The sequence below is a fragment of the Anabrus simplex genome, chromosome 2, assembly GCF_040414725.1.
Source record: "Anabrus simplex isolate iqAnaSimp1 chromosome 2, ASM4041472v1, whole genome shotgun sequence".
Taxonomy (NCBI): Eukaryota; Metazoa; Arthropoda; class Insecta; order Orthoptera; family Tettigoniidae; genus Anabrus; species Anabrus simplex.
This window is the reverse complement of record NC_090266.1, coordinates 609,506,261-609,519,618: the sequence shown is the minus strand read 5'-3', so window position 1 is coordinate 609,519,618 and position 13,358 is coordinate 609,506,261. Positions and strand designations below refer to the sequence as shown.

At 37.9% G+C, this 13,358-nt stretch overlaps 1 long non-coding RNA gene across 1 annotated transcript in view; it reads right to left on the bottom strand.

Moving 5' to 3' along the window:
- Positions 1 to 13,358, bottom strand: part of LOC136862951 (uncharacterized) — a 52,597-nt gene that overhangs the window by 23,545 nt on the left and 15,694 nt on the right. The window contains exon 2 of the long non-coding RNA XR_010859100.2: positions 665 to 713. This is a non-coding gene — a long non-coding RNA (uncharacterized lncRNA). The remainder of the gene's footprint in view (positions 1 to 664; positions 714 to 13,358) is intronic.

Here is a 13,358-nt window from a genome sequence, read left to right as displayed (position 1 = left end):
CATCACACGAAAAGACAAACTTCTAAGATCACCATTTCTTTATTTTATTCTGTGGGAGAGAATGAAGCAAACGGACTATTAAAAAAGCAGGGATTAGTGCTCAGACATAATTGACAAATACTTATCCTTGCAAAAGCAACTACACTTTAACGATTTTCAATTCTTATTTAGAATACTGATAAACCCGAAAATATCTTCTTGGAAACAAAACAATTTGCATATCCATAACACCAAAACTCTTCGCGCTATAGCCGTAAATGCGAAACCATGTATGGGTCTATACCACGTATAGAGGTCGGCGCTGAGGGGTTAACAGCCAACCATTTACAAACGGATCCAACAATCAGCATCAGCAAACAAGCTACACAGGATCATAGGGAAAGATTAATGGGTTATATATGAAAACTACTTCATGAATAGCTTTCACCTAGCTTTGAGTAACAGGAAAGTATAGTAGACAAATGTTTCTTATTTGATTGGTAGAAAAAAGAGTAAACAAATTACCAGACACTTTATGTTTTATATTTTGTAACTAACAATTCTAATCCACCAACGTTTTGAAAGAAAACTTCGGTAAAAAATCTATCAATCGAGTCAATGTACAACACACATTAATCCATCGTTAAACAGTGTATTTTTCATTGGAATTTTAAAAACTACTTACTTAAATATAGATAATTCTGGCATTCCTGGATCAGCACCTTTCTTAAAACCTGGAAAAAATAACAAACAACATTAATAGAAGAAGATGCACCAGCAACTGCATCATCGTCATCATCATCATCATCATGATCGAATCCAAGACCAGTAAAACAAGGGAACACTGACGTTCATGTATCTTAAATATTAAAAAAAAACAAGAAATGACTGTATGTATCAACTCATCATCAATGATAACTGTCAGGAAAAATTATGATGATGCATGTTGTTTAAATGGGCCTAACATCTAGGTCATCAGCCCCTAATGGTGCGAAATGAGACGAAATGTAATGACAAATTAAAAGTCCAAAATCCTCCACTGACCAGAATTCAAAACATGTGGACGAAGAATAAATAGATAGATATGAATTTAAAACAATCGTTGGATCCGACCCGCAGTGCCTCACATTCACAAAAACCGACATAAAACAATAGTATTACTGACCAAGGGACTGCTTCTAAAGCACAATACTGAATCGATGATGCTTGCAGTCTAAAAGGGTCCAAAATCCAAGTCGTCAGCCCCACATAATGGTACTTATTGCTAGGAAGTAGATCCAGGGTATTTGTCATGGTGCGGTACTAATAAAAAGTAGCGTAGACTCGCGGTATTCCACACATTATGATACTACTCACAAGTAATGAAATTCGCATATGTAATACAGACCTATGATGTTTCGCACATTGCGGCACCATTTAAAAGCAACACAAACCTATGGTGTTCATCACATAAGTATACTAACCACAGGGACTTGTACAATCCTGTGGTGTTCCTCATATAGTGGGTATTAATCATAGGCAAGCCAGAACCATGGTGTCACTCATATAGCGGTACTAATCACAGGTAGGCCTACTGTAAATTTTTTTTTGCTAGTTGCTTTATGTCGCACGAACACAGATAGGTCTTATGGCGACGATGGGACAGGAAAGGTCTAGGAATGGAAAGGAAGCGGCCATGACCTTAATTAAGGTACAGCCCCAGCATTTGCCTGGTGTGAAAATGGGAAACCATGAAAAACCATCTTCAGGCCAGCCGACAGTGGGGTACGAAACCACTATCTCCCGCACGCGAGCTCACAGCTGTGCGCTCCTAACCGCCCGGTAGGTACTGAAAAAGCCAACAGTGCACTCTAAGTGGGGGGCTGACCGCACGGTGCTCCTGCATGCTACTAATCACAAACCTATTGGTACCTAACATAGTGGTACTAATCACAAGTAGTCTCATGGTTCTAATACAATCATCCCTTGGTTGCCCCTTTTAGTCGCCTCTTACAACAGGCAGGGCATACAGTGGGTGTATTCTTTGTCTGTGTCCCCCACCCACAGGGGGTGTCAGGAAAGAAATTAATACATACTAAAACACAAAGTCTGAGTGGTCAAACAGTGATCAAAGATTCCTACAAATAATTACAACATTAGTATGAAATATTATGAACGAATCGTTGCATGAAGGCTGGTAGTCTTTGCATATGTTACAGTGCCAGCCTCGGTAAAGTTGTCCATAATTACCTGCACTGTGTCTGGGCAAATGGATAATGCGATAGCCTTCTGACATATAGCTTGCCCAGTGATGTCATGGCCTTGTTAAGTCTATTGTTAAGCTTCCGTATAGCGTAATTGCTTCTCATACAGTGGATTAGTGTGATTTAGTGGTGGTTTAGTGTGATTCATGGCTTCTGAAAGTGTTGAAGAACATATTTTCATGTGATTTTTAAATGCAGTTCGCAGCAAAATTTCGAAGATCCATGAGGCTGGATTGCAAACAGTAAATGGGAATATAATGACTAGAGATGAAACTTATGCAAATGCATGTTTTATAGGAATTTAGGACATAGCTCAAACTGAACAGTTACCCATTTGATAACTTCCTGGTTCCAAATAAGTGTTCTTTATCGATGCACGTTTGCATGTTTTGGCGTTTTAAAAAAGACCAAGCTCATTTAAGGAATTTTTAGCTTAATCGTGCATAAATACTTGTTATATTCAGTTTAAATGCACGTTTTAATGGTTTTTCAAAAATTTAATATTGTAGCATAATTTTCCCATCTCCAATTTTTATTTTTCATTACTGCTCTCACACCTAGGGCACAGCAAAATAATGATTACAGCAATTTGTGTGAAACTTTCGTAGGAGCAAATATATCACCTGAAAAACTTGGAAACCAAAAAGCCTGAAGGTAGGTCTCTCTCTCTCTCTCTCTCTCTCTTTTTTTTTTTTTTTTAATAATCAAAAATGATGCAGGCCTACTTGATCCCTCAACACTGAGAAAATATTATGTTCCAAAATCTTAAAATTATGTAGGCCCACATAATGCATTTGCTAAAGCACACTTCATTTTCTGTAAATATATATATATATAATTCTGTTTTCACATATGTAAAAATACTTAGTTTTGACAAGCAGGTATTGAGAACATCTACAAATGAAACAACTAAGATAATCCTATGGGGTGCTTTGTTGCTAACCTGACTGTAGGAAAATTAACTGTAGACGGACCTGGTCAATCCCATCTAGTGTGCTGTAAATTCCTGCAAAAAACAAATTTCTCCACAAATGCAAGTTTCTTTGATTATGAACTGTGTAAGTTTCAATGTATAGATATTGTAAAGCTGTAAATGATCCTTCTGCTTCTGTATTTTAGGTATTCTTTGCTTTTATTTACGTTATTTGGCCAGAATCTTCTTGCTGTTAAGCGATGCTGCTCCATACATGCTGAAGGCCAGAAAAGCAAGATCTACCCTAAACTAAAACACATTAAGCATCTTGCTCATGGGCTCCACTGTGTTTCAGAAGCAATGAGTATAATTTTGACAATGTCTATTTTATATCCTTGACTAAAAAGGCATGTATAAAATTTAGGCCTAAGTTTTAATGGTCCCAAAGCTGTGAAAAAGAAATGTGGCAGAGATTTATACTTTTAAAATAATATTTCGTTCTATACAGGTGTTTTTAAAAGCCCCTGCACATGTAGCTGCTACAAAGAATCTACCAGATTTACTTTACACCCTCATCTCATCGGTACTAGATGGGGTACTTTGTTGCAAGCTGCAATGTTTTAGCCTGACAATTTTGATGTCATTAAATCAAAAGAAAATGAAACTGATAGTTAATTGTAATGACTGAAATATTTCTCCAAACTTTATTGTGAAGCAAATACTTTTTCGTTTTAGACAGTAAACAGTTTGTTGCCTGATTATGCAATGTGTATCAGAGATGCACTAGAAGCCTTTGAATGCTAAAATGTGCAGCAGAATTTCATTTGCATCAAAACAAACTCCTGGATACAACTTTCTACAACAGAGGTGCTTATGCTGCGTATTTCGTCCTGCGGGCCCACAGCACTATAAGTGGGTAGGCAGGCAGGTGATGAGCGTACGCTATTCAGCTACAGTGACGTGAGTACATCACAGGCCGTGAAGGTTGGGCAAATTTCTCCCAGTCACTCTCGATCACTGAGGCGATATCAGAGTTTGTTCATAATATATGATTTTCATTTCTCGTGTTAATTTCTCAGTTACAGCAACCAGAAATTTATTAAGACTTTCCACTTATTCAACAATGTACAGATATGATTGAATTTTTATTCTAGCTCATTAAAAGTAGGACTAGTTCTGGTCCTTTACTGGACCATCCTCAGCTACAATATAATAACCTTAAAAACAATATGCACAACACACAAACTATGATATAAAATTCTTGTTGAAATTACATTCCTTCTTTTTTATTCGCTATTTGTTTTACATCGCACCGACACAGATAGGTCTTATGGTGACGATGGGACAGGAAAGGCCTAGGAATGGGAAGGAAGCGGCCGTGGCCTTAATTAAGGTACAGCCCCAGCATTTGCCTGGTGTGAAAATGGGAAACCACGGAAAACCATCTTCACAGGTGCCGACCGTGGGGTTCGAACCTCTGTCTACTGGATGCGAGCTCACAGCTGCGCGCTCCTAACCGCACGGCCAACTCTCCCAGTATTGCTTCTTTTATAATATCGTTATGAGTTACGAAGTTCAACTAAAAACATCAACACTGTATTACTGTATAAGCTTCTTTAAGCTTTGTCCTGCCCACCTGTTTTATGCTGAATGCATTTACTTCAAAAATCAAGGAACACTCAGAAATAACTATTTTCACATAATACATATTAAGATAGCCTACATTATAAATCCAGTTACTCACTGGCAGTTGTTGTTGTTTGAGTCATCAGTCCATAAACTGATTTGATGCAGCCCTCCATGCCACCCTATCATGTGCTAATATTTCATTTCTACGTAACTACTGCATCCTACATCTGCTCTAATCTGCTTGTCATATTCATACCTCGGTCTACCCCTACCGTTCTTACCACCTACACTTCCTTCAAAAACCAACTGAACAAGTCCTGGGTGTCTTAAGATGTGTCCCATCATTCCCTCTCTTCTCGTCAAATTTAGCCAAATTGATCTCCTCTTGCCAATTCGATTCAGTATCTCTTCATTTGTGATTCGATCTATCTATCTCACTTTCAGCATTCTTCTGTAACACCACATTTCAAAAGCTTCTATTCTCTTTCTTTCCGAGCTAGTTATCGTCCATGTTTCACTTCCATACAATGCCATGCTCCACACGAAGGTCTTCAAAAACATCTAATTCCTATATCAATGTTTGAAGTGAGCAAATTTCTTTTCTTAAGAAAGCTCTTCCCTGCTTGTGCTAATCAGCATCTTATGTCCTCCTTACGTCTGCCATCGTTAGTTATTTTACTACCCAAGTAACAATATTCATCTACTTCCTTTAAGACTTTATTTCCTAATTTAATATTTCCTGCATCATCTGCCTTCGATCGACTGCACTCCATTACTTTTGTTTTGGACTTATTTATTTTAATCTGGTACTCCCTACCCATGACTTCGCCCATACCATTCAGCAGCTTCTCAAGATCTTCTGCAGTCTCAGATAAAATAACAATATCATCGGCAAATCTCAAGGTTTTGATTTCCTCTCATTGGATTTTGATCCCCTTTCCAAATTCCTCTTTGATTTCCTTTACTGCCTGTTCTATGTAAACATTAAAAAGGAGGGGGGACAAACTGCAGCCTTGCCTCACTTCTGGATTGCTGCTTCTTTTTCAAAGCCCTCGATTCTTATCATTGTAGACTGATTTTTATACAGATTGTAGATAATTCTTCGTTCTCGGTATCTGATCCCAATCACCTTCAGAATCTTAAACAGCTTGGTCCAATCAACATTATCGAATGCCCTTTCTAGACCTACGAATTCCATGTACGTGAGCTTGTCCTCCTTGATTCGATCCTCTAAGATCAGACGTAAAGTCAGGATTGCTTCACGTGTTCCTACATTTCTTCTGAAGCCAAATTGATCTTCTCCCAACTCAGCTTCAACTTGTTTTTCCATTCTTCTGTAAACAATACATGTTAAAATTTTGCAGGCATGAGATACTAAACTAATGGTGCGATAGTTTTCACACCTGTCAGCAGCGGCTTTCTTGGGAACAGGTATAGCAACATTCTGCCGAAAATCAGATGGGATTTCTCCTGTCTCATACATCTTACACACTAAATGGAATAACCTTGCCATGCTGGTTTCTCCTAAGGCAGTCAGTAATTCAGAGGGAATGTCATCAATTCCAGGTGCCTTGTTCCTATTTAGGTCGCTCATACCTCTCTCAAACTCTGACTTCAAAACTGGGTCTCCCATTTCATCAGCATCAACACCCTTTTCTTGTTTCAGAACCAAATTATCTACATCTTCACCTTGATACAACTCTTGGATATGTTCCTGTCATCTTTCTGCTTTGTCTTCTTTCCCTAGAAGTGGCTTTCCATCTGAGCTCTTAATATTCATACACCTGGATTTCCTTTCTCCAAAGGTTTCCTTGATTTTCCTGTATGCAGCATCTACCTTTCCTAGGACCATACAACCTTCGACATCCTTGCACTTCTCCTTCAGCCAGTCTTCCTTAGCTACCTTGCACTTTCTATCCACTTCATTCTTTAATCGCCTGTATTCTTTTCTGCCCTCTTCATATCTAACATTCTTGTATTTTTGTCGTTCATCAATCAGGTCTAGTATCTCCTGAGTTATCCACTGATTCTTAGTTGATCTTTCCTTCCTTCCTAACATCTCTTCAGCAGCCCTACTGATTTCATTTTTCATGACTATCCACACTTCCTCTATAGTGTTTCCTTCAGTCTTTTCATTTAGTCCTTGTGCCACATGTTCCTTGAAACAATCCCTCACATTCTTTCAACTTGTCTAGATCCCATCGTTTTGCATTCTTTCCTTTCTTCAATTTCTTCAACTTCAGATGGCATTTCATGACCAACAAGTTGTGGTCAGAGTCCACGTCTGCTCCTGGGGAAAGCTTTGCAATCCAACACCTGGTTTCTGAATCTCTGCCTAATCATAATGAAGTCTATTTGATACCTTCCAGTGTCTCCAGGTCTCGTCCACGTATACAGCCGTCGTTTGTGGCGTTTGAACCAAGTATTTGCAAGGACTAACTTATGATCAGTGCAGAATTCAACCAGCCAACTTCCTCTTTCGTTCCTTTGTCCCAATCCGAATTCTCCTACTGTATTACCTTCTCTTCCTTGGCCTACCACTGCATTCCAGTCTCCCATCACAATTAGATTCTCGTCACCTTTTACATATTGTATTAAATCTTCTATCTCCTCATATGTTCTTTCGATTTCCTCATCATCCGCTGAGCTAGTAGGCATATAGACTTGCACTATTGTGGTGGGCATTGGTTTGGTGTCTATCTTGACAACAATAATTCTTTCACTATGCAGGTCATAGTAGCTTACCCGCTGACCTATTTTCTTATTCATTATTAAACCAAGTCCTGCATTTCCTAATTGTATGTAAATAAGGTGTTGGTTTCTATTTAAAGTCACAAACATGCAGCACAAATTTCCTTCAGTTAATACTAGGATGGTGCAAATTGTTCAGTGACAATCATGACTTTTTCAAGTCTTTTTAAAATGTTACGCTAAAGCCTTTTTTTTTAGTATGGTATTTTTAACGTGTTTTGCTGAGATTTGCAGGATAAATCATAATGAAGCTTTTACAGTAATAGTGTGTTGATGTCTTTAGTTGAACTTTATAACTCATGGCATTTTGTACTGTACAAATTACCAAAAAAGGAATGTAATTTCAACAAGAATTTAATATCATAGTTTGTGTGTTGTGAGTATAGTTTTTAAGTTTATTATACACTTTTTTTTTGCTATTTGCTTTACGTCGCACCGACACAGATAGGTCTTATGTTGACGATGGGACAGGAAAGGCCTAGGAGGGGAAGGAAGTGGCCGTGGCCTTAATTAAGGTACAGCCCCAGCATTTGCCTGGTATGAAAATGGGAAACCATGGAATTCCTATATCAATGTTTGAAGTGAGCAAATTTCTTTTCTTAAGAAAGCTCTTCCCTGCTTGTGCTAATCAGCATCTTATGTCCTCCTCCATTTTCAGGGCTACCGACAGTGGGGTTTGAACCCACTATCTCCCGAATACTGGCCGCACTTAAGTGACTGCAGCTATCAAGCTTGGTATTTTATTATATAGCAGCCCAGAATGGTCCAATAGTGGACTGAAACTAGTCCTACTTTTTATGAGGTAGTATAAAAATTCAACCATATTTGTACAGTGTTGATTAGGTGGAAATGATAAAAAAGTTATCATTTTCCCATTTTGAAACCGAGGCAGAAAATATTTTTAAAGAGGGCAGAAATAGACATTTTCAATTTACGTTGCAAGAAATAAGTTATTTCTGTTCATTGCAGTTTATATATTTTGACCGGATACAATGAAGACAGCTTTACAACCTCAAATATTTTTGTACTGTACATAATGAATTACAATTTTCCCTATTGTTTTTAAGTGGTGCTTTAGAAACATTTCTAATATAATACACAGTTAAGGTGGATTAGCTGTAGCTTGTGGTTGCTTGGGTTTAAATTATATGATAAACTCACCAACAATCCAATCACACTTGCCAGGAATAACATCAGTTATGTCATTTATTTGAAGGCAGTGTATAGTACGCAAACCTTTTCTCGATCCCTGAGCTCCCGAGTGCTCAATGGGAACTTGGGATCAAGAACAGGTTTGCGTACTATTTATTTGGTAGATGCATTTACGTTGTACTATCTTTGACAGTAAATATATATGTCCTCATCCGTGATGAAACTCCCTTGCCATTTAGAGGCTAACTATTATCATCGGACCCCTAATAAGTTTTAAATACTACTTTCAGAAATTCCATGAATAGTGAAAAATCACATAACACTACAACACTGTGCAAAATCAAGCAGTAAACTTGTTGAATCATGTAAATATATTCAGTTTTGCAGAATAACAGGAATTTTACATTTTTTAATGGAAATAATACTGTCATTCGCATCAAAGGAATTGTAAATTGTAGCTTGTACACTTAAACCCTGCCTCTCTGTAAATTGTAACACAAAAATTATAACATGTCAGTTTTCTTTCTGAATGTTTATTTTCAGCGCAGTATAAATCAAAATGGAATATCTTTAAAAGGCTGTTTTTCTTACACTTAGTGGTTTTTTTAAAAAACATTGTAACCCAATAAATATTTCACACAGTCGTGGAGGAGAGATTCATAGTCACAATCGAACATCACAGCTCCATTTCCCTGCAAAGTGTGTTCACTCTCTTGCTTCACTGTAACGTATGCTTGCTACGTAAGCTGCCCGAATTTACTTCAGGCCAGCACGGCTGCACTGGGCTAGCCTCGAAGGGCACCTAGCTGACTACCTCTGCTCTACAATAACCAAATCAGAAGCCACATGTCTGCCACTGATAGACTATGTCAATTGTTGAGGATTTCCATAGATGCCTTAGTTCTGCCCATGGGAAAGTATATGTAGTGATGAAGGGCGAAATGGACAGGGTCATAAACACAAATCAGGACTACAGACTTTTTCTTTTCAGTGAAGGTTCTTTGTGGCAAAAACAAAAATGAAGACAACCTGACACTGTCACAAATATGTTCACTTAAGTTTGCACCCGTAACTTCTTGTGATACCTATAAAAAGATAGACTGACAAGTGCAGAAACCTCAAAGAAACCAATCTTAAAATGTTTGTGAACTGTGCGAAAATAAGGCTAGGTGAAATAAGAAACATGTAAAAAAACAAAAGTGAATATTTTAGTGTATATTTTCCCTTTGATCGTTCAAGTTTCATATTTTGAGAGTGCATGAATGCATGCACATTTTGGGATTTCATAGTGAATGAAAGTCTAGTCTTATTTCATCATGCTACAACACATGTCTACAAGGTTGAGTGAGTGCATTTTCAACACTTACTGTAACGAGTTATCTTTTCTGTTTCTCAATCTAATTACTGTATCCGTTCATTGAAGTTGATGGATTATCTTCGGGCGTATGGGAGTGCTCTCATTAACATACATGCAGCATTCAGGAAGGACAACAACCCTTGTGGGATTAACCCTGTATAAGTTTGGGAAGCAATTTTTTGCAATAGCGATAAAAAGCTAAATACTTATTTTCATTTTTCAAAACTTGTAAATCACTTCTGAATTTTTTTTAAAAACCTACAAACTGTTTCCAGTCAGTGACCAGGTCAGGGATGGAATGAATGAAGCCCCATCTTGCGGCAAGGATAGGAATTGTGCTGGCTACCGAGGCCTGTCGCACTCCTCTTGGGCAATGATTAACGACTGACAGATGATGGAGTGTGTTGCTGGAATGAAAGATGACAGGGAAAATCAGAGTACCCAGAGAAAAACCTGTCCCGCCTCCACTTTGTCCAGCACAAATCACACATGGAGTGACCGGGATTTGAACCACGGAACCCAGCGGTGAGAAGCCGACGCGCTGCCGCCTGAGCACGAAGGCTCTAAATCACTTCTGAATGTATCCAAAAAATGCAATAAAATGCTAAATTTACCCAAAATGCAAAATTTGTACTGAAATGCAATATAAATGGGAAACCAATAATGTTTTAAAAATAACATTTGAAATAAGTTTTTTATTCTACTTCTAGAAACTTAAACTGAAGATTTTGTGTATTTGGATTCCTACCAAGATCATAGATACTGAATGATATCCCATTAAATACAATTTAATTGTGATAGAACATGAATGACCGAACAAAATGTTCAGATATATCCATGACTTCCTTCAACAGTGTCAATGTTTCATGAACATGATGGAAGTTAATTTTGTAATTTTCTTTTATTACTCTTATTTTGTATATATATATTAATTTGTTTTTTTCTATTATACTTTATCCTATATCATTTAAAATGAATGTATGATTTCTTATACTTTACAAAGGAAAAAGTTAAATGTATTCTCCTAATTCAATACAAATTCTAATATACAATTCTAATATTCTTATACTTATCGAATGCTGGGTAGCAGCTTTTCGGAAGTTACAAAGGCGGCAGTCTGGATGATTGACTGATATGGCCTTGTAATAATATTTAACATGGCTTAGCTGGTTGATACTGCTACATGGCTGAAAGTAACGAGAAAAGACAACTGTACCTAACTCCCGAGGACATGCAGCTCTCTCTGTATGAATGAATAATGTACTGATGGTGCCTTCCTCCCACGTAAAATATTCCAGAGTAAAATAGTCTCCCATTCGGATCACCAGGTAGTGACTATACAGGAGGGGGCAATCATAAGGAAGATGAAGTCTGACATTCTGCGAGTCGGAGCGTGGAATGTTAGGAATTTCAATCACTGTGGTAAGTTAGAGTATCTGAAGAGGAAAATGAATAGACTAAAGCGAGATGTAGTTGGTATAAGTGAAGTACCTTGGCAGGAAGAGCAGGATTTTGGGTCAGGCAACTACAAAATTAACAAGACAAAATCAAACATGGGAAATGCAGGAGTTGGTTTAATAATGAAAAAGAGAACAGGGCGGCGGGTAAGCTAATACAACCAGCATAGTGAACAAATTATTGTTGACAAGACAGACACCGCACCAATTCCCACCACTACAGTTCAGGTCTATATGCGTACTAGTTCAGCAGATGATGAAGAAATCAAAAGAATATATGGAGAGAGAGAGAGAAGATTTGATACGATATGTAAAATGAAATGAGAATCTAACTGTAATGGGAGACTGGAATGCGGTGGTAGCTCAAGGAAGAGAAGGTAAATCCATAGAATTTTTACTGGGTTAAAGGAGAGAAAGAGGAAGTTGGCTGGTCGAATTCTGCACCAATCATAATTTAATCCTTGCTAATACTTGGTTCAAACACCATAAATGACGGCTGTACACATGAACAGGACCTGGAGACACAGGAAAGTATCAATTAGTTATGATTAGGCAGAGATTCAGAAACCAGCTGTTGGATTACAAAACATTCCCAAGAGCAGACGTGGATTCTGACCACAATGTGGTCATGAAATGTCATTTGAAGTTGAAGAAGTTAAGAACGGAAAGAATGCCAGAAGATGGGACCTAGATAAGTTGAAAGAAAAGAGTGTGAGGAATTGTTTCAAGGAACATGTTGCACAAGGACTAAATGAAGGAAACAAGACATGAAGAGTGGACAGTCGTGAAGAATGAGATCAGTAGGGCTGCTGAAGAAACATTAGTAAGAAAGGTAAGATCAAGTAGAAATCAGTAGATAACTCTGCAGATACACCTGACTGAGGAACGGCAAAAATACAATAATGCAAAAAGAAATTAGGAGGGCAGAAAATAATACAGATGATTTAAGAATGAAGTAGATAGAAAGTGCAGGTCAGCTAAGGAAGAATAGCTGAAAGAGAAGTGCACGGATGTTGAAGATTGTATGGTTGTAGGAAAGGTAGATGCTGCATACAGGAAAATCAAGGAAACTTTTGGAAAAAAGAAAACTAAGTGTATGAACACCAAGCACTCGTATGGAAAATCACTTCTAAAGAAAGAAGGCAAGGCAGAAATTTGGCAGGAACATACTCAACAACTGAATCAAGGAAAGAAAGTAGATTATAAGGTTCCGGGAAGAAGAAGAAACTGTTGATGCTGATGAAATGGGAGACCCAATTTTGAGGTCAGAATTCGAGAGAACCTTGAGAGACCTAAATACGAACGGCACTTGGAATTGACGACATACCCTCAGAATTACTGACCGCCTTACGAGAAACCAACATAGGGAGATTATTCCATTTAGTGTGCAAGATGTATGATACAGGAGAAGGGCCATCCGATTTTAGACAGAATGTTGTTATAACTATTCCCAAGGTTTCAGGTGCTGACAAGTGTGAAAACTACCGCACCATTAGTTTAGTATCTCACACTTGCAAATTATTAACACGTATTATTTACAGAAGAATGGAAAGACAAGTTGAAGCCGAGTTGGGATGAGATCAGTTTGGCTTCAGAAGAAATGTAGGAACTCGCAAAGCCACCCTGCATTTACGTCTGATCTTAGAGGATCAAATTAAGAAAGACGAAGCCTACGTACATGGTTGTAGATCTAGAAAAGGTATTCAATTATGCTGAATGGACCAAGCTATTTGAGATTCTGAAGATGATTGGGAGTAGAGACCGAGAAAGGAGAATTATCTACAATCTAAACAAAAATCAGTCTGCAATCGTAAGAATCGAAGGCTATGAAAAAGCAACAGCAATCCAGAAAGAATTGAGGCAGGGCTGCAGTTTAT